The sequence below is a fragment of the Venturia canescens genome, chromosome 11 (assembly GCF_019457755.1).
Source record: "Venturia canescens isolate UGA chromosome 11, ASM1945775v1, whole genome shotgun sequence".
NCBI lineage: Eukaryota > Metazoa > Arthropoda > Insecta > Hymenoptera > Ichneumonidae > Venturia > Venturia canescens.
Window position 1 is genome coordinate 5,739,786 of NC_057431.1, and position 18,558 is coordinate 5,758,343.

Here is an 18,558-nt window from a genome sequence, read left to right on the forward strand (position 1 = left end):
GCACCTCGAGTAACGCAGTTTTACAGTAAAAATCAATTTCTCCCCGCCCCGAATTCAGTGATTCGAAATTTGAGCCAAAATAGGGTTAAAAAATATATAAAAATGCATGTTTATGATAGATTTCGTAAAAAGGAAAGGAGAAACGTCAATATTTATTCATAAAAATGGAATCTTAATTTTATAATTCAATTTTAATAATCGTCCCTTTTCATCTGTTTTTCAAATGTCTAAAACGCCATCCGCCATATTCGATTCCAACGTGACGTCACTCCGATAGTAAACAATCTAGATTCTCATCGTGGGCTCTGTGTTTTTTCAAATTTTACAAGTTGTTGCGTACGTTTGTGAACTTTTATCATTAATTTTATTAAAATCGCATCGCGGAAGACGGTTTTGTGGAAGCAAAAAGTACAAACCTACCAATGATAAATATGTCGATGGTGGCGATGAATCCACAATTTTTGTGACATTTTTACACTCGTATTATCGCATTCAGGCACGAGACACCAATTATGTACTATTATAACTCATTGTATTGACAAATCTTGTTACTTGCTCTTTCGCAACCGCATTGTTTGCTGACGGAGTGACGTCACAAACCGAAACAACACGGCGGTTAGCGTTTCCGCGCGAAAATTCAAAATTATAAATAAAAAATAGTTTTCAAGACACTTTTCGGTCTTACAAAATTTAAATAAACATTCCACTGGTTTATTACGATCTCAGGATTATTTTGAAACGGTTTTCAAAAAAATACGCTCAAAAGAAATCGCTGTAAATATATATTTATATATATAAAAAATAAATGAATGATAATCTTGTTTTAGTAACGAGAAGAAAATAAAAGAAGAGTTGCTGTGGTTCATCGCGAGACTTCGAGCGATATACACGTAACGTTTAAACGTGCAGTACAAACGTTCAATATTAATTTATATTTCAATACAACATTTCACAACTAATCACAATAAAATACAAGGCAGCGATCGGTCTGGCCAGCCGATCCAAAGCCCGAGGTCTGACCCTCGATAAAAGCGACTTTTACTAAAGTCCATAGGAGTCGAAAATAATTTCCTCCTCGTAATAATCCACGGAGTCGAGAATAATATCCTCCCAATCTTCATCACACTTTTACATACTACACATATTCACACCATAATTTTTTCAATTTGTTAATCTTTTGTTAAATTTAATTCGTTCAATAAATTGGGTTTTTTAATGCGATAAAGGCTTTTTCCCAAAACCTTGTTTGTTAATTATTTCTATTATATTAATTTTCTCGTAACATAAAAACAAAATAAAAAAAAAGAAACTTTATATACAAAACACCGATTTCAACAAAAATTTGAAAATTTCGTGAAAAATTTGTAAATTTCATCTCGTTTGGGTCTCCTCCGATCGAGCGAATTGCTCGGAGCGCGCGTTCGGCAGTTTTCGTGGACGAAGGGTTTTTCAGAGGCTCGCGGCAAAGAGAGCCGGAAGTTAGGAAAGCTCGAGGAATGCGTTGAACGGGAATGCGAGCGGTAATCGATATCGCGTTCATCTATTCCCTCTCTCGTATTCGCCGGTGTCTCCCCTCGACAAAGGGAAGTGCGGAGTGAGTGTCTCCGGGAGGGAAGGATGAGCGAACGTCGGGGATCGGAGCGGAACGTTCCGCGCCGGAAAAATATGTCCCGGGGGTGTGCTGAGAGGGGCGGCAGATCGGGAGAGAGCTGTCGACATTAGGAAAATGTCATTGAATGTCAGGAGGCCAGAGCGCTGCGGCGTTCTGTTCTGGGTTAGCAGCGTCGGTTTATTTGCCCACGTTTTGTTGTGCACGGGCGAGGGCGCTAGTTTCCATGGCCTCAATAGCGCTCGCTCTCGCATTTGACGAGTCGCAACTGCGAGGAAAGAAAAAAGCAGGGAGCTTCGCATGAGCGTTGCTGTCAATTTATTTTTCCGCTCGATTGAAAAGTCGCCTCTGCGAGCGAGGCATCGCCTCGCGGTGATCAATGAAAGTGCACCAGGAACGCGCCGCGGATAAAATGATTTCTCGACTCGGGATAAAAACCTCAGCCAGCACGCGAATTAATGAATAAATAATTAGTAAATTCATTTTCGAGCGCACTCGCTCCCGCTTTTCTCTCGTTCCATTCAACTCCGAAAGCCTTTCTTCGCTCCAGCTCGGAGCGTGTTTAAGGCAGAGGCGAAAAAATGAAGCAGCCTCTCGCACTAGTGAAATTCGATGTAACGCGTATGAATTCTTCGATAATGGACGCTACTAATTAATAAGGCGGAGGCGAAAAGCGAGTCCGGAGCTCGGGCCTCCTCATTACCCACCCCGGCGCTCCATACAACGCGTTTTTTTAATTAGTCTCTCTCGCCCCGTCTTCGCGCGCCCCGCACGAATATCCGCGTATCGAGAACCACGTGCATGTGTGCACTCAGCCACCCCCGCCGCCGCTCCGCCTTTTTATTTCTCTCGGTGAATACGCGAGCCTCGTTCCATCGGCAGTCTCGAGATTCATGCCCCGTCGCATACGTACCAGCGAATATTTTGCTATTGTTTTAAGCCCCCGGAAAAATCTTGTTCCCCAATGCGCTGCGCCGCGGCGACGCATTTATGCGAGGCGGCTCGGGTTGGCTCAGCCTCCCATTTCTTCGGGAGCTCCTAGTTTTAGGATTAATTTTTCTCCTGGCGTTTAACTCTTTCAGTGTCGCCGGCAGGCTTGCCTCGGTGCGGAATTCTCGCTCATTTTTTCGGGAGAAAAATAACGCACCCTCGGAAATGGCCAATTCAAAATTTCAAGTTTACAATATAGCTTCTGTCGAATTTAGAAAATTCCGATATAATTCATAAACCGTTTTGGAAGCTTTTTTATTGCCCTACGAATTAGAGGGAAAACTTGCCAAGGTGGCAAACATCGGGGGCGCGGGGTTGGTTCGCGTTATACGAGTTCGGAGCCCGAGGCGCCTCATTTAATCCCGGATCGCTCGCTAACCCACATTCGAGTAAATTCTGCCTGTCGAGGCTGCCTGTTTTGCGCGTCATTCTCTTCCATTCTCACTTGCGTAGGATCGCCGAGTGCAGCTCGTACAAAGGCTCTTCATTCAGCAGGATTTCTTTGAGTTGATTTTTCAAAGGTTTTTGAGGAGAGATTATTGGAGGAGGGGTCGGGATTGATCGAGTCCTCGGCAGTGACCTCGTTGGGCTTCGAAACGCGATTTTCTTGATTTTTTCGACAATAAAATAAATGTTTATAAAATAAGTGTGAACGGTGTGTTCGTTAGGACACGTGATCGTGTACTCGTACAATTTTTTTCATCAAAAAGTTTCTCAAAATGGCGCAACTATTAATCCGATCCATGCGAAATTTATAGCATGGATTTATTATAATAACAGTTCGGGCCTGGACAGAGGATTTGTAAAAATAGAGATTTAAAAAAATGCCGGCAGTTTTAACAAAAATTCATTTCCTCAGGTGCTGAACTTTCGGTTTCTCGTTACAGGTTTTTTTTCCAACAAAATACGAAATCCTTCGTCCAGGCTCTAGCTGTTGTCATGAAAAATGACTGGTACGAATTTCGTACGGATGATTGGATCGGTAGTTTTTGAGTAATCGCCTCCACCGCAAAGGGATTTTTCAAAAAACACGATTCCGAGATAATCGCGTTAAGGAAATTGAGGCATTAGAAAGAAAAGGATGTCATCGCTTTTTATCCAATGGCATCTTACACAGTGAAGCCTAAAAAAAATCAACTAAATTTTCAGACAATTTAGGAGCGTCGATGCTGAGAAAAATCAATAACAATTTGGGCCAAATAACACGAAATCTTATCGAAGTCAAGACACATTCAGTGATATCTCTGTTAAAAATAATGCTAAAAATATGAAGTTTTTTGAGCAACATGTGCAAGGCTCGCTGAATAATGTCAATTTTTTTCAGATTTATTAGGAAATTTGCTCAAATTATATTTTAATAATAATCTGTTTCCCGTGCAGTTTTTGAGTCTGGGATCGTCACCGTCCGTGTTTTCGACTGTGTTTTCACCAGTTTTTCGTCTTTTTTCCCAACTCTTCTTTAAGGAGGGTACGAAATAAAAATAATGAGAATTTCATCAAATTTGGTGATATTCTTTGGCATCGAGTATACAAATACAATTTTTTTCAAATTTTCTAACCACATTATTTGTATATTATTTGTGATTTCTTAAGCACATAACCCCGTGTATTTTTCTTCATATTTAAGCACGTTTATCTAAATAACCAATGAGACGAAGCCTTCAAAATTTGATACGCGTGTGAGTCGACTAGCCATTTAAAGTCTGTGCAAATTTCAAGACTTTCTTAAGAAAATCGTTTCGTGCACGAACTACCTTAAGAAGCCTACTTCATAGTTTGGTGAAAACATGTTATCAGTAGTAACGTATAAATTTTTTGGATTTCAAAAAATCAATTCTCCTTAAGGAGGGTGGATCACAAAGTCAAAATAATCAGAATTTGATAAAATTTGGTGATAATATTCTTTGGCATCGAGTATACAATAACATTTTTTTTCAAATTTTTTTACCACATGGTTATCGCATAATTGAGCGTTAAATCCAAGTTCTCGTGCACGAGATGTGTGTGTGTAAACTCTGTTCTTATACACGTGAACTTTATTGTTCAATTACTCGAGAGCTGTGGTAGAAAAATCTAAAGAAATTTATATTCTCATATATATTTTGAAAGAATAAATTTACCAAATATTATGAAATTCTTAATATTTTTAACATGATTTAGCATGGCAATAACATTGTATCGTCGCGATCCACCCTCCTTAAAGTGTATGCAACATTGCGAATCTGTAAACTCGTCTAAATTTTGAAAGGTCATAACTTTTGGGTAAAAAAATGAGTGTACGGCCTCAACTTCCTTAAGGAGGAACATCAGCTTGAGAAAAATGGTGATAGCCTAATAAAATTTTTAGAATACATTTCCGGAAATATTTTCTACAGCCTCTTCAATTTTTAATCCATTTCTTTCAGCCATTTTTTAGCTAATAATTTCCAAACTTTGAATATTTAACATCTGCGCATAGGAAATATCTCCACAGGCCCCATCTTTCGATAAGTTAGAAAAAAATTACTATTCCGCAGTTTGAGCTCTAAAGAACATGTGTCCAAAATTGGAGGTCGTTTTTATAGTTCTGGAATGTTTAAATATTTCACACAAATTTCACCCAAAAATGACGTACTTCGTAATCGCATGGTTGCTTCAAATTCATATTAACATAACCTCACTTTACGCGAAGCTGATGTCCCTCCTTAAAGATTGAAGTATTAGAGGAGACCGCGCGCACGCAGGGCCGTCGGTCGGAAAAGCCTCGAAGCGCGAATCGAATGTTCCGCGATCTTTCCAAAATTTCTCGAAAATACTCTCCAGAGATTCCGCTCGAAGAAAATCTAATAAAAAGAATTTTCGATATTTCCGGCCAGCACCGCGAGTGTACCCAAGCCCTTAAAGCTTTGAAAACACGAAGGCAGCAGGAGCCAGAGAGAGCGACGAACGAGCAGGGAATGTTTGAAATCACTGCGAGCGGATTCCTGCGCTTTTAGCGCTATATCATCTCGCTCGTAACTAGCGACGCCATTGTCAGAAATTCCTAGCATTGTGAATGCAGAGAGAGAGAGAGAGAGAGAGAGAGAGATCATTGCAACGGTGTAGGTTGCAACCGCGAGTGGATTTTGCCTGCCCTCGGTCCTTGCCGGTGGAAGTTGGTTCGGCGGCAGGGAGCCGGAGGTTCGTGCAACCCTTGCAGCCTCCTTCTCGAGGTCTATACATGTCGTGTCTGCGAGCCGGGAGAGAGCGAGATGCTCGCTCGGATGCAGCGGGAGGCGACAGTGGCGCGTCCAGCAGCGGGAGACCGCGATCCCCGAAGGTCCGCTTCCGGGGTACGAAAAGCTCTCGAGAAGCGTTTTTTCAAAGTTCGACGAGGCTCGTGGAGCCTCGGGGAGCTCGGAGTTAGTTCCTCGGCCGGGAGGAGGGGCTTTCGAGACCTCAGAATCCTCGGAGCGCGCTCGGCAGCCCAAAAATCGTAGCTCACTCGAGGCACGCTGCTCCTCCTTAAAATTTCTCTTATTTTTTTGTTCTCAGGCTTGTCTAGCAGCGTGCAAATGCGAGCGTGTGTTATAACGAGGGCTGGCTGCGTATGTACCTATCGATCGGGGTTGGAGGCCTCGAAGGGGGTTCTCGGGAATGTACGTGGAAGCCGGCCGAATCACTTGGCTGCACCGAAACTCTGAGGGAGAGCGGGAGCGAGAGCTGGGGGCGCGAGGAGGAGAGTGTGACGACACCGCGAGAGGTTAATGGCCGCTCGGACGCGGAAATTTTAGCGCCCCGAGCGCCGTCCCTTCGAGAGGCGAATATACCGAGCGAGCGAGGCAGCTTTCCACGCCAATTTTTCAGCGGGAGGAACGTCCTCGGTATTTTTCTCTCCGGAAACGGTATTTCGTCGTGTCCGAGAGAAGCCGGAGTACGCGGAGCAGCAGTGGCAGCGGGACGTAGCGTGCGAAGCGAGTAGAGATGTCGCTGATAACTCGACGTCGCTCACAAGGTCGCGGCGTGCTCGGACTCGGTTACCTCATCGTTGCTCGCGTCAGCGGGCCAATTGATGCGGGGAGTTGAGCAAAAGAGGGGATTTTTCATGATTTTCAGGAACTCGCCTGTACTTTCAGGGCTCGCCGGTAAGGAAATAGTCGCGAAACGAGTGTAGAGCTTGATAGAAAAAGCATTCGAGTGGATTTTGATGGGGACTCACCGTTCGGGGAGCGGAAAATCGACGCTGGCTTGCCGTTCCCTCGGTGCGTGGTCTCCTCGTGCTCTCGGGGCCGTTATCGGGGCGTAGCTCCTCGTCACAGAGCCTTAAAGCCAGTATTTCGAGAAACTTTCGAAATGCGAGGCTCCTCGTTGGAGTTCGCTTCGGAGGTGTGCTCGCAGAGGCGAAAGATCGTCGCGGCAAGCTCGCCGAAATAATAGTGATCGAGTGCGTTTAGTGTCTCGTGAGAGAGTCGAGAGGCGAGTGCGAGCGAGATGAAAAATCGAGAGGGAGAGAGAGAGAGAGAGAGAGACTGGCAGATGTAGCACGCTTATTGTGTAAATCTCACAGCGGAGTCAACGATACGCTCCTCTCGGACGAACTGAGCTCTCCCCCCCTCGCGTATTCCATTTATAGCACCCCCACCCCTCCGTTTTTGGCCCCTACTGTTTCCCACTTCGCGCTAGCATCCCTTCCAGCACCGAGAGGCTCTCGCGCCCCATCGCGAGAGCGTGGGGACACGGACGTTTCTCTGCCCCTTAAATTTCCACGGCGCGCGTATTGCTCCGACGATATTGTACGAATCCGCACGCTCGCCTCCGCAACAATATGCTTTCCCAACTTTTCAAAGCCTCTCCCAACCTCGCCGGCTCTATTTTTCTTTATACTCGGCCCTCGAAAGGCTCCTGCTGGACTACTGACGTTTCAAATAACCCTTAATTCGGGCAGCACTCGTCGTCCCCCGTCACGGGGACTCGCGTGAGGAACGGAACTATCCAAATTTATTAATCGAGCCTGGGCCGGAATCGTTTCAACTACTTTTTGGCAAGCTGCCCAAAAATTAGCCTCTCTACTCTACATTTCGGCTTTTTTTGTAGGCTCCTCAAAGCCGGTGCAAAAAAATTGGTTCCAAGTTTCGTCTAGGCTCCGCCAGGGAAAAAAGTATCGAAGGGGGCTGCAGCCGGGGGGGGGGGGGGGGGGGGGGGGGGATGGAGGCTAGCAAAGAAGGGGGTTTCTCCTAGCTCCGCTAGTTTCGACGCTCCGCGGCCTAGCTTGATTTCTCGATCCCGCCAGGTGGCCAGGTGTAGGTCAATGTGGGTATCCGCAAGTATAGGAGCGAAGGGGTGCCACGGAGCATGGGAAGGGATGCTGTAGCCATGGCGACGATTGAAATGTGCAAGAGAGTGGGGCTCCGAGGCTTCGGGGGCGAGCGAGAGAAGGAGCGATCTCGAGGGGAGTAGGGGACTCGAGGAGCGGGAGAGCGACTCGTACATCTCGCGTTTGCAACCCCCTCGCACGCTCGATCTTTCGCCATCCTTCTCCAGCTGCTGTGCCTTGCCTCTCTCCTCGTGTACTCTGGCATTGATCGCGCTCGGAGCATGGACCATGCGTCCACCACCACCGGCAGAGACCCCGACTCCTCACCGTTACCTCCACACTCCTTCGGGACTGACACACCGACGTAAAACACCCCTCGACTCACCTCTTCGCTGAGAGGCTCCTGCTGCTTCGCGCGCGCACACAGACACACACGGGCGCACACACGCTTCGTGTGTCAACTATCGTCTCAAAAGTACATCTTATACCGCATTAAAACACTAATAGCATTTCACTCTCATTGTCCCTCTCTTAGCGTCCGGAGACTCCGGTGGCCCCGGCGTAGCCGTTAAAAGCACATCGTCTTTTCAGCTTCTCGCCCTACCTCCCTGAGATGCTGTATTAAAATTCTTGGCTAGGCATTTTTTTCACCCGCCAGCATTAATCCCTGAGCGCCGGAGCAGTGTGTGAATTAGAATTCCCTGAATTCTTTTTTCCAGGCTTTTATTTCTAGGATTATTGGGTTTAAGGGGCTCGAGGATTCGTTAGATCGACGAATTTCGAGTCGGAGGTTATCGTTTTATCGATCCTTGGGACTCGGACCTGAACCAGGTTCTCGATGAATTTTTTTTCGGATCGGAAGCAGCGGGGAGCGACACGGCACGGCGCTCTTTCGGCCGGGATACCACTTGCTCGGGATTCTTAAGGCAGATCGTCCCCGAAGGATCGCGCTTTATGGGTGTCTAAATTGAATCGATTTTTACTACCTAATAAAGATATCATCACTCTGAATTCATGTAATTGTTATTCATTCGAAATTGTAAATACATTTTTCCAACTTCATTTCTGGCGAATGAAATTACAAGCCTTTAAACTGAACCCCAAATTTTATTCGTCCCTGGCGAAAAACTGCAGTTTTTTCTGTTAAAAATCACTTTAGAGAGCGCTAAGGGAAATGGATCGAGATAAAAGTGTTAATTAAAAGACAGAAGGCTGTGACAGGAATGGGCCAAGCGAAGAAGAAACAAAATTCCGAAATAAGCAAATGTGCGAGGTTGTACGAGTGCTCATTACCAATTTCGTTCAATCTTCAACGTAATTTATCTTTATTACTAGTAAGACAACCGTCTCGAACTCTTTTCCGGACCTTCCTTTTCTGTACGTTTTTCATAAACTTCGTAAGAAGCGTTCATTCGTTATATGGAAAGATGAACGATTTTTTAAGCACAGTCCCTATAACCCTGTGCATTTTTCTTCATATTTAAACATGTTTGTCTCAATACCCAATAAGACGAAATCTTCTAAATTTGATATGCGTGTCAGCCCATTTAAACTCTAAATTTCAAGACTTTCTTTTTTTTATTATAACTTTAACTATAAGCTCCTATCAATATAGCATTAAGGTTGATCCTCTGCGACAGCCCCAACCAAAAGTTATGTACTGTCTGCATATTAAAAGGCTTCATAATTCGTTCGGATCGTAATCAATAACTTTGTAAAGAGCCTATATACGTACTCGGTGCCAGCAGATATAGTACAAATATCATTTGCTTTCGTAAAATTTATTCTAAAAGTATTTTTGATCCGACATCGTGAGTAAATTTTTTGACGGAACTATCCAGGTTACGCTTCAACACACAGAAAAGGTTGTCTATACAGACGACATTCGCTTGTTCGTTTGCAAAATATATCGTATGCAGCCTAAACCTTCGTACTTCTCGAGGCTATATCTGCCAAACTAGATGGTCAATCACCTTGATTTTTTTTCACAATATCTGTGATATCCTGCTCTAACTCCTCCTCGTTTTTTATAAACTTCCTAATTTTAGTACTAGCGGTAGAATTAATAATGTGCCGTTTGCTTATGCATGGTCCATATGTTACGTGTTAATTGAGTCAACTTCAATTACATATATCTCGGGTTCGGGATGGTGAAACTTGTTAAAATTTTATAGAGGTGTTGTTCATATGTTAAACAATACGTATGCCAAATTTAAATAATTTCCTAATTTAACTGTCTCGTGGAGGAACCACCTTAAATAGTTGTCTTATCTTATACATAGGTCTTATTTTTGTAATGTTATTCACGATTTCGTACATTGTTCTGGAATCGTTCTGGAATTATGTCCAGTGTTTCGAACTTCTTCAGCCTTCTGATGATGTTTAAAACTTTGTTAATAAAATTGTTTTGTCCATGTACTACCACCTTAAACTCCCCAGGTTATATAATCGCTCGATCCCTCTTCACACTTCGCAATGCGAAGTCTCTTTGGTGCAGAGGCTGCAAAGAAACCGATTGAAATAGTCGCTCGCCTCATATTCGCATGTGCGCCCTCGTGAAAGCAGAAATCATACTCGCTCTCTCCCTTCCCCGGGTTTGCTCTCTCGATGCCGAGCGTTGAATGATTCCCGCGCGACACGCTGCGTCGACCGATATCAGCCAGTTTCCAGACACCCCGCGGACACCGTCTCTCTCGCTCCGACGCTCGACCGGATCGAACCCCTTCGTGGGTAGGGTTCAATATGTCAAATAACCAAATTATATCATATTGGGGAAAAATAAGAAATTGGAAATTCTTATTTCCGATCGAGTATTTAGCAGATTATGTGCGTAATCGAATAGTCCTTCTTTGAATTCGTATTTACTCGAAAATCTATATTTCGATGGTTTTCATTTCGAATGCAATTTTAACAGACCACACGAATGTCAAAAGTTCATATTTTCGAATTGAAAATGGAGACGAGTTGTTTTATAAACAGACCAGAATACAGCGAGTAGCGAAAATCGAAAGTGAATTTTTCGAGCCTATAAAACTTGGATATGCAGAACAGCGATGGCCCGAAAAGGCAAAAGTCAAAGTAGCGATTTTTTGAAATTGGAGATCGCCGGTCTGAGTAAACGAGTGAGTGAGACGCGTGTATTTTGAGCTCCGCTGCATTTATTTATTTTGATCCCTCGACTTTCTAACGTTTCGCCATTTCGACCGTTCGACTTTTTGCTCTCTCAGTGTTTCAACCTCAGTAATATTTAGTCTTAGAGTAGAAAATCGATATTTTAGTCGTCCTTCTACGGACGATTTTATTTTTTCGATGTGAACGTTCTTCGAACCTTGAAGTTTCTAACATTCGAAGTTTATAAACTCGAGATTTTAGATGTTGAAAATTTTATTTATTCCAACATTTTATCCCTCCCCTCGCATTCAGCAGCCTCCGATGTCCCATTCCGCATCTCTCAATTTTCTCTTCGGATCCTCCTCCGTGTCCGGGCCGCATAATTCCTCGGAGAATGTGACGCTCTGCTAATTATCCATTCGCTGATCCAACTTCGTCATTTCGATCGGACGATCCGGAGCAGCTCTCGTTTTTTCCATCGAACAAATCCCCAGGAGAATAAGTCGTTGGATCTTCCCCACATTCGCCACCAAACGCCTCGTCTCTCGCCTCATTCCTTCGCCCTGTGCACACTCCGAGATATTTTTACCGGTGCAATATCCCGCGATCTAATGTATATAAAAGGGACGCCCTTCGTGTCTGCTGCCCCGAGATCGATCGGGAGGCTCTCATAAGAGTGCGTTATACGACGCGTGTGTACGTGCTTTTTCTATTTTCCTCAACGATTGCGCGCAGGATATTTTAAGCTTCCCTTTCTCTCCTCCCCGATTAATAACGTGTTTCTTCGCCACCAAGTAAAGCTTCGATTCACCTGCGATAGACGCTTTTTTATCGAGCCACTCTTACAGCGACAAAACCCATTTATTTTAGCCCCACCAGATTCATCCACTCTTCCCAACATCATTCCGGAAGCTCGCACAACCACATTGCTCAGCAACTTCGGCCAGGAGGATCGTGGACCTTCAATTCCAAGTGGAAATATACTGCGCCTCAGCTTCTTCTAGCAATTGGCTCATCAGCAGGTAGGTCAAAGAATTTATTGCATCGTCGCAGTGAAATAATGTCTACAAATGTCTGAGAAAGCTAATAAATATCAATCAATCAATTAATAAATCAATCAATCAATGGCCATTCTTAAGGAAGTTGAGGCATTAGAATGAAAATGATGTCACCGCTTTTAAATCGATTGCATCTTATAAAGTGAAGTGTAAAAAAAAAATCAGTTAAATTTTCAGACAGTTTAGGAGCGTCGTTGCTGAGAAAAATCAATAACAATTTGGGCCAAATAACATGTAATCTTATGGAAGTCAAGACACATTCAGTGATATCTCCGTTAAAAATGATGCTAAAAATATGAAATTTTTTGGGCAACATGAGCAAGGCTTGCCGAATAATGTCAATTTTTTTCAGATTTATTAGGAGATTTGCTGAGATTATATTAATAATAATCTGTTTTCCCTGCAGTTTTTTGAGGCTAGGATCGTCACTGTTCGTGTTTTCGACTGAGCTTTCACCAGTTTTTCGTCTTTTTTCCCCAACTTTTCTTTAAAGTGTTTGCAACATTGCCAAACTGTAAACTGGCCTAACTTTTGAAAGGTACAGGTCATCACTTTTGGGTAAAAAAATGACTGTACAGCCTCAACTTCCTTAAGGACCCATTTGCGTACGTTGATAAATAAATGGACTACAAATAGTTGGGAAAGCTAATAAACATCAATCAATAAAAAAATTCTCATTCGTGAGTACTCGACGACTCGGCCACATGCTCTGCGCCCAACGGCTTCACGCCTGAGGTTATTTCCAGCGATAAAATGAGGCTCGACATTATTGAAATCGTAGACTCAACGAAAAATAATTTTTTCATCTCTGCGCTCAGCCTCCCGGTTTGTTGAAAACTTTCTCACTTACATTTCGTTTGACTTGAGGTATCACCGGCACGAGACTCGAGCAAAGTCTAAGGTCGCAATCACAATCGGAATGTCGAAAAAGCGATGACAATGAAGAGCTAATTCACGGGTTACTCGGCTACTTAATAAAAAGGGTATTCGCCGGAATCTTTTAGCCATAAGCGCGGTGAGAGAATTCGGGTTGGTCAGCGGGGTTTGGGGCAGGAGTCGCGATCTCGATTCGAGCATCCACAACTATATAGCTACTTAACGTATGCCGGGGCACGAATCCAAACGAAACGCTTACCACTTTCCGGCCCCAAGTGTACTTTCGGAGGCTCTATACATGTACGTTTATTTAGAAGAGCAACGTCGACGCAGGATCGCGGTGGGCATCGGATTTTTTTCATGCAACGTGTACTAATTAAAAAATTCCACGAAGATAGAGATTCCGTGGGCTCGGGGGCGGGGGGCTCTGCACTGTTATCCGTGGCGCATCCCGAAGCTCCCTCCGTTTTCTCCTCTTTCTCTCTCTCTCTCCTTGTGGCTTTTCCTGCGTTGCAAATGTTTCCCTCGATATGTGTTACCGTACGTGTAAAACCGCCGGGCGTACACAGGCTCCCGAATAAATCGAATACGCTGAGCTTCCGGCCGCTTCTTTTTTTCCCCTCACCCCTAACGTCCATTTAATTCGTTACCAATAGCCCGGTGGGCGGCTCTCTCTCGCGCAGTTTTTCCCTCCGCACGTCATCGATGTGTACCTGTACACACGTCCACTGGGTTTGACGTTACCAAAGTGTTTTAACGGTTTTATGTCATTTCGCACACTTTGGCTAGTGACGGTGTCGCGAATGCTCAGGAAAATTTTAGTGTCGGGCGATTCACATGTTTTGAGGAAATTAAATGCTCTGCGGAGCAACACGTCCTTCGGATCTTAAGGTAGATCGTGCCCGAACGATCGTATTTTATGGGGGTCTAAATTGGGTCGATTTTTACTTCCTAATTAAAGATATTATCACTCTAAATTAATGTCTGAGTCATTAATTCGAAATTGTAAATACATTTTTCCAACTTATCTTTTCGCGAATGAAATTACCAGCCGTTAATTCATCAGAGTACCATCACTTACTGAACCCGAAATTTCAGTCATCCCCGGCGAAAATACTATAGTTTTTTATGTAAATTTCATCATATTTAAACTTTTTATTTATATTTATTTATCTATTTAAATTTATTTAAATTTATCATTTAAATAACCAATAAGACGAATTCTTTAAAATTTGATATGCGCGTCGGTCGTCTACCCATTTAAACTCTGTATAAATTTCAAGACTTTCTTAAGAAAATCGTTTCGTATATGAACTACTTTAGGGAGGAACATCAGCTTCGCGTAGAGTGAGGTTATGTAAATACGGATTTGATTGTTTTTATCTAAGTTATCTAGGTTATGTAAACCCTGTTTGCTTTGTCTATTAGCTCAATCTATAAATTCAGAGGTCTGATAATCTAGTAATTCTTTTATTAATCAGAATATTTCTATCCTTTTTATTTTCATTTACAAAAAACTAGAGCATGAGTAGATACAAAATTTATAGCTTATCGTCGACTATCTATTTAAACTCTGTGTAAATTTCAAGACTTTCTTAAGAAAATCGTTTCGTGCATGAGCTACCTTAAGGGAGGAACTAAATTCGAGAAAAAATCGGAGATCATCTTCGATCGCTGCTCCCAACGATCGTCATTGTTTCTGAAAACCCTTTTTTTCCATACACGACGGAGCTTTATTTGTGGGTATATATCGGTGCTTAGTGGTCCGTGCACAGGAGCAATCTGCAGGGGAGTTTGCTGCCTTTAGCAAGAATTTGCGGGAGTATTGCGAGCTCCGGAGGAGCGAGCTGGGAGGTCGACGCAGGGTGGCTTTTCCACACGGGTGTATATAGTCGTAGCGAGACGCGAATGCGACGGAGGAGTCGGTATCAATTGACGGGTGAACGTTGATGTTTCACTGCGCTTACAGAGGTCATTTCCATTGGAAATAACGAGAGTAGCCAACGAGAAATGCTATTTTTAGGATTCTCGTTTGTCCACGTTTAGAGAAACCGTCGAGAACAACGAGGCCGCCAGAAAATGACTTCGGACTCGATCCGTTGGAAGGGTCAGGGTCGCCACCGGGACCAATCGAGACGAGATGTCCTTTAGAAGCTCGCGTTAAGATCGACCTATCACTATACAGTCTTGGTGCAATGTAGGCCCATTGTTTCGTTGAGACAAAACAGAGGCCACTCTCTCTCTCTCTCTCTCTCTATTTCGTAGTACAAAGTGGCTATGCGTTCGTACAAACGTGTACTCGAACATCGGGGAGTACATAGAGAAACAGGAGGAAGAACGGCTGCACGAGAGCAGCTCGTTTTCGCGCAGGGCTTGGGCGCGAGAGACGAAGAGATTCCAAAAGAGAGGCAAACTCCGATGAAGCTTTGTCTTTGCCATGTGTATATTTGCGTGTGTGTGTGTGTGTGTGTGTGCGAGCGCATTTTCCTGACATAGAGTACACACGTGTGGAGCTGCTCTCTGCGTCGAGAGGCCCTACCAGTCACTGTTTTACACAACACTGTACAGTTGAGCCCTGATAAAACGTGGCCAGTTGTTCCAACCTGCTCCGCCCAGCAGCCTCCTTCTAGCTTGTACTAATCAAGCGAACACTCTACTGTTTTTACTGCGTTTACCCTCACGTAGGCTCTCTCTGTACTTGGACTAGTTGTAGTCAGCTCTCGTGGAAACTTCCCCTTTCCTCTCTCTCTCTCGCTCTCGCTCTCCTCTCTATATAGAAGGGTTTTGTTAACCGGTGGACCCGGAGAAATGCTCGAGAATCAACCTCCTATCAGCACAGAAAAGAGAGAGAGAGAAAGTGCTACGTATTGTCTACAGAGCTAATCAAAACCCCGGTGTTCCCTTTCAACGAAACGCCATCAAGAGAATGAGCGAGAGCAGAGAAATTTCTCTGCTCTCGATCCTCCCCCCTCGCTCGATCCTCTCTGCCTCTCTCTCTCTTTTCGTTTTGAAACTCAAAGCAGTCATGCCGGATGCACTAGGCAAGGGAACAGCTAAAGAACCCACTTCCTCAAACCGTCGAGCTTTCCCGACCTCTTTTTCATCCATTTTTCCTGCATCCTCGCCCTGAAGAAATTGGACTCCGCATCGGCGATTTTGCATCTTCCGTTTTGCCAACTATCCGATTCAACATATTTCGGAAACTCCTAATTTTGGACTCCGCTGAATAATGGAAAACGTAAAAACAACGTTACACTACCGGAACGTAAACACGTTCGATACGCCGATCGAGCCTTCCATGAGAAATCGAGTGTGCTCATCTTCATGAATATTTCAATGGCGAGTCGAAGCCCCCGGAACGAGAAGCGCTCCTTCAGCTCGCCCAACGGCACACTCCTCCCTCAACTCTCCCCTGTTTTTACCACCGAATGCTTCGCCCCCAGCCCCTCCCCGGAGGAAGCTATTTCGAAAATTGCACTCCCCCCGCCGCCGTCTCCTCGACCACTCCAAACGTATGGATTCACTTTTATTCCCTATAAGGCCCAGCATCCAAATCGAATATCCGACTGCAATTTCGACATTGACGAAAAACCTACGCCCAATGAGAACCTCAATTAATGAGCTTCCATCTCGTGCACACGCAGAAACTCTTGAAACAAATTTTCTTTCACACCAAAAACTCAATAACTCGTTAAACTCAAAATTTCATTTCTTCAAATAAATCGAAGCTTCCCATTTTCTTTTCCACGATCCCCTGAGTCTTTCCCCATATTCCCCCAGTCCATTCTCAATATAATCACTAACTAGTGATACGCAGATACGAGTTAGCTTCAACTCGCCCTCATTTCGTTCGCTCAATATTTTTCCCTTCAATTTTCATTTGTATTCTTGTCCTGTTATTTCTCATATCTTTATTTTCCGCTGTCGTGCCTTAATCGTACATGTTAAAAATTGCCTAAAAGTTCGCTAAAGCGTAATAAACTATGAAACTGACGGAGCTGCATCCCTCTGTCGATGCGTGAACGAGCCCTCGATTTTTCCTCGTGTTCATCTTCCGCACAGAAAGTGGACCGCCGCAGAGTCCTCGTCCTCGTAAAATTAATTCGATGTAAACGCGCCAGTTTTAAATGAACGGAAGCTCGGAATAGGAACAAGCTGATTGGATGAAAAATAAGATAATGGAGAAGGCCGAGAGTACGGAGGTATCGAGCGGTTGGTTGGTGCATCGAGCTCGTCGTATATTGCGGATAGAAAATGGATATAAACATTGAGAAGAAGAAGAAGAAGAAGAAGAAGAAGGAGGCGGCTGCGGATAAAAAGTAGGCTGGCAGAATACGTGTATTCGGGGTGTCAAATAAATCTACTATTAGAGGATCCCTTGGGGAAAGTGGGGCTTGGCCCTGGCGAAGTATATCGTAGGAGCTTGTCTGGCTGGAAAGGGCATATGGGGACGTTGTTGGTGGGGCGGGGTGGTTTCTCTCACTCTCGATTCGCATCTCCCGATGCTGATCCTCTGCGGAGCTCATACGTGTCGTGTGTTACCTTTCATACACGTACACGTGTCCTTTTATACGAAAGCGAATACACTCCACAAGTTGGCCAGCTGGCACGCGACCCTAAACTTGGCTTCCACCCTGCGGGTGGTGTTGCTTGTGTTTTTCTGCGTTGTCTTATGTCCCTTTGGCTGGATCTTCTCGGGGGGCTCTCCGAGGTCTCGTCCCGGGCTGGTATAGCATCTTTAGGAAATCCCAACGTGACGATATATTTTTGTTTTACTGTGGAAATCTTACGGGGATTCTGATTCATCATTTTCTCGAGGTTGCGAGATCGTCATACGCGGGGGGTGGCCGCCGGGTGCGAGGGGACACTGCATTGTTGAGAAATTCATGACGCGCGTGGGATTAAGATCGCGGGGCGAAATCCATTAGGGAGGTTGGCTCGGGCTGAACGCGGCTGCTACCTGGAGCCGAGTCCTTCGTGCTGCTCGCGGCTCTACGGCGCTTCGGGTTCGTCGATGCCAAAGACGCTAAATCAATTAAAATGGTTTTAGAGACTGTCTCGGTGCGGGGAGGAGTCCGGATTTCTCAAAATTTCCATAACTGACAATGGGCCCTTTCCCCGATTTAGTAAATACCAGGGGTCGGTGCATGAAAGCACGTCAGGGCGAATCCACTGCTTGTAGAGCTCTGTGTCTGCGGCGGTATATTTTTCCATAGCACTCACCGCGCTGCGGTTCGTCCGCGGTGGAGGGGCGAGGAGCAGTAAAAAAGATGGAGCACGCGAGAGAGAGAGCGAGGGAGAGAAAGAAAAGGCAGGAGGAGGAAGAAAAAATCGAAGCGAGTGCTTACCGGAGAATAAAACGAGAAAAATTGTCATTGTGCTGAAGAGGTGGACGATTCCGAGAGACGAATAGCGGGGTAGAGGAGCCAAAGCTAGAGCGTTGTATTGGAGAGAGTAAAAAAAAGGGAAGAGAGCGCGCGCGCGGCGGGCAGAGAAGCGCATGCACATAACAATGACAGGCGCTGACGCAGCTACGCTTTCTGCTACAGATCATCCCCTGGATATTAAAAAAGTCGGCTTCCATTCGTCTATCGCGCTGTTAGTCCACCCGATACCGAGCCCGTCGCGGCGCGCTCGCCTCA

General features: G+C 44.7%; 1 protein-coding gene and 1 long non-coding RNA gene across 2 annotated transcripts in view; one reads left to right on the forward strand and one right to left on the reverse strand.

Moving 5' to 3' along the window:
- The window catches only part of LOC122417871 (uncharacterized), a 25,866-nt gene extending 18,726 nt beyond the window's left edge, over positions 1 to 7,140 (reverse strand). Inside the window, exon 1 of the long non-coding RNA XR_006262387.1 lies at positions 6,777 to 7,140. This is a non-coding gene — a long non-coding RNA (uncharacterized lncRNA). The remainder of the gene's footprint in view (positions 1 to 6,776) is intronic.
- Positions 1 to 18,558, forward strand: part of LOC122417862 (uncharacterized) — a 64,402-nt gene that overhangs the window by 16,065 nt on the left and 29,779 nt on the right. The gene's annotated exons all lie outside the window — the stretch shown is intronic.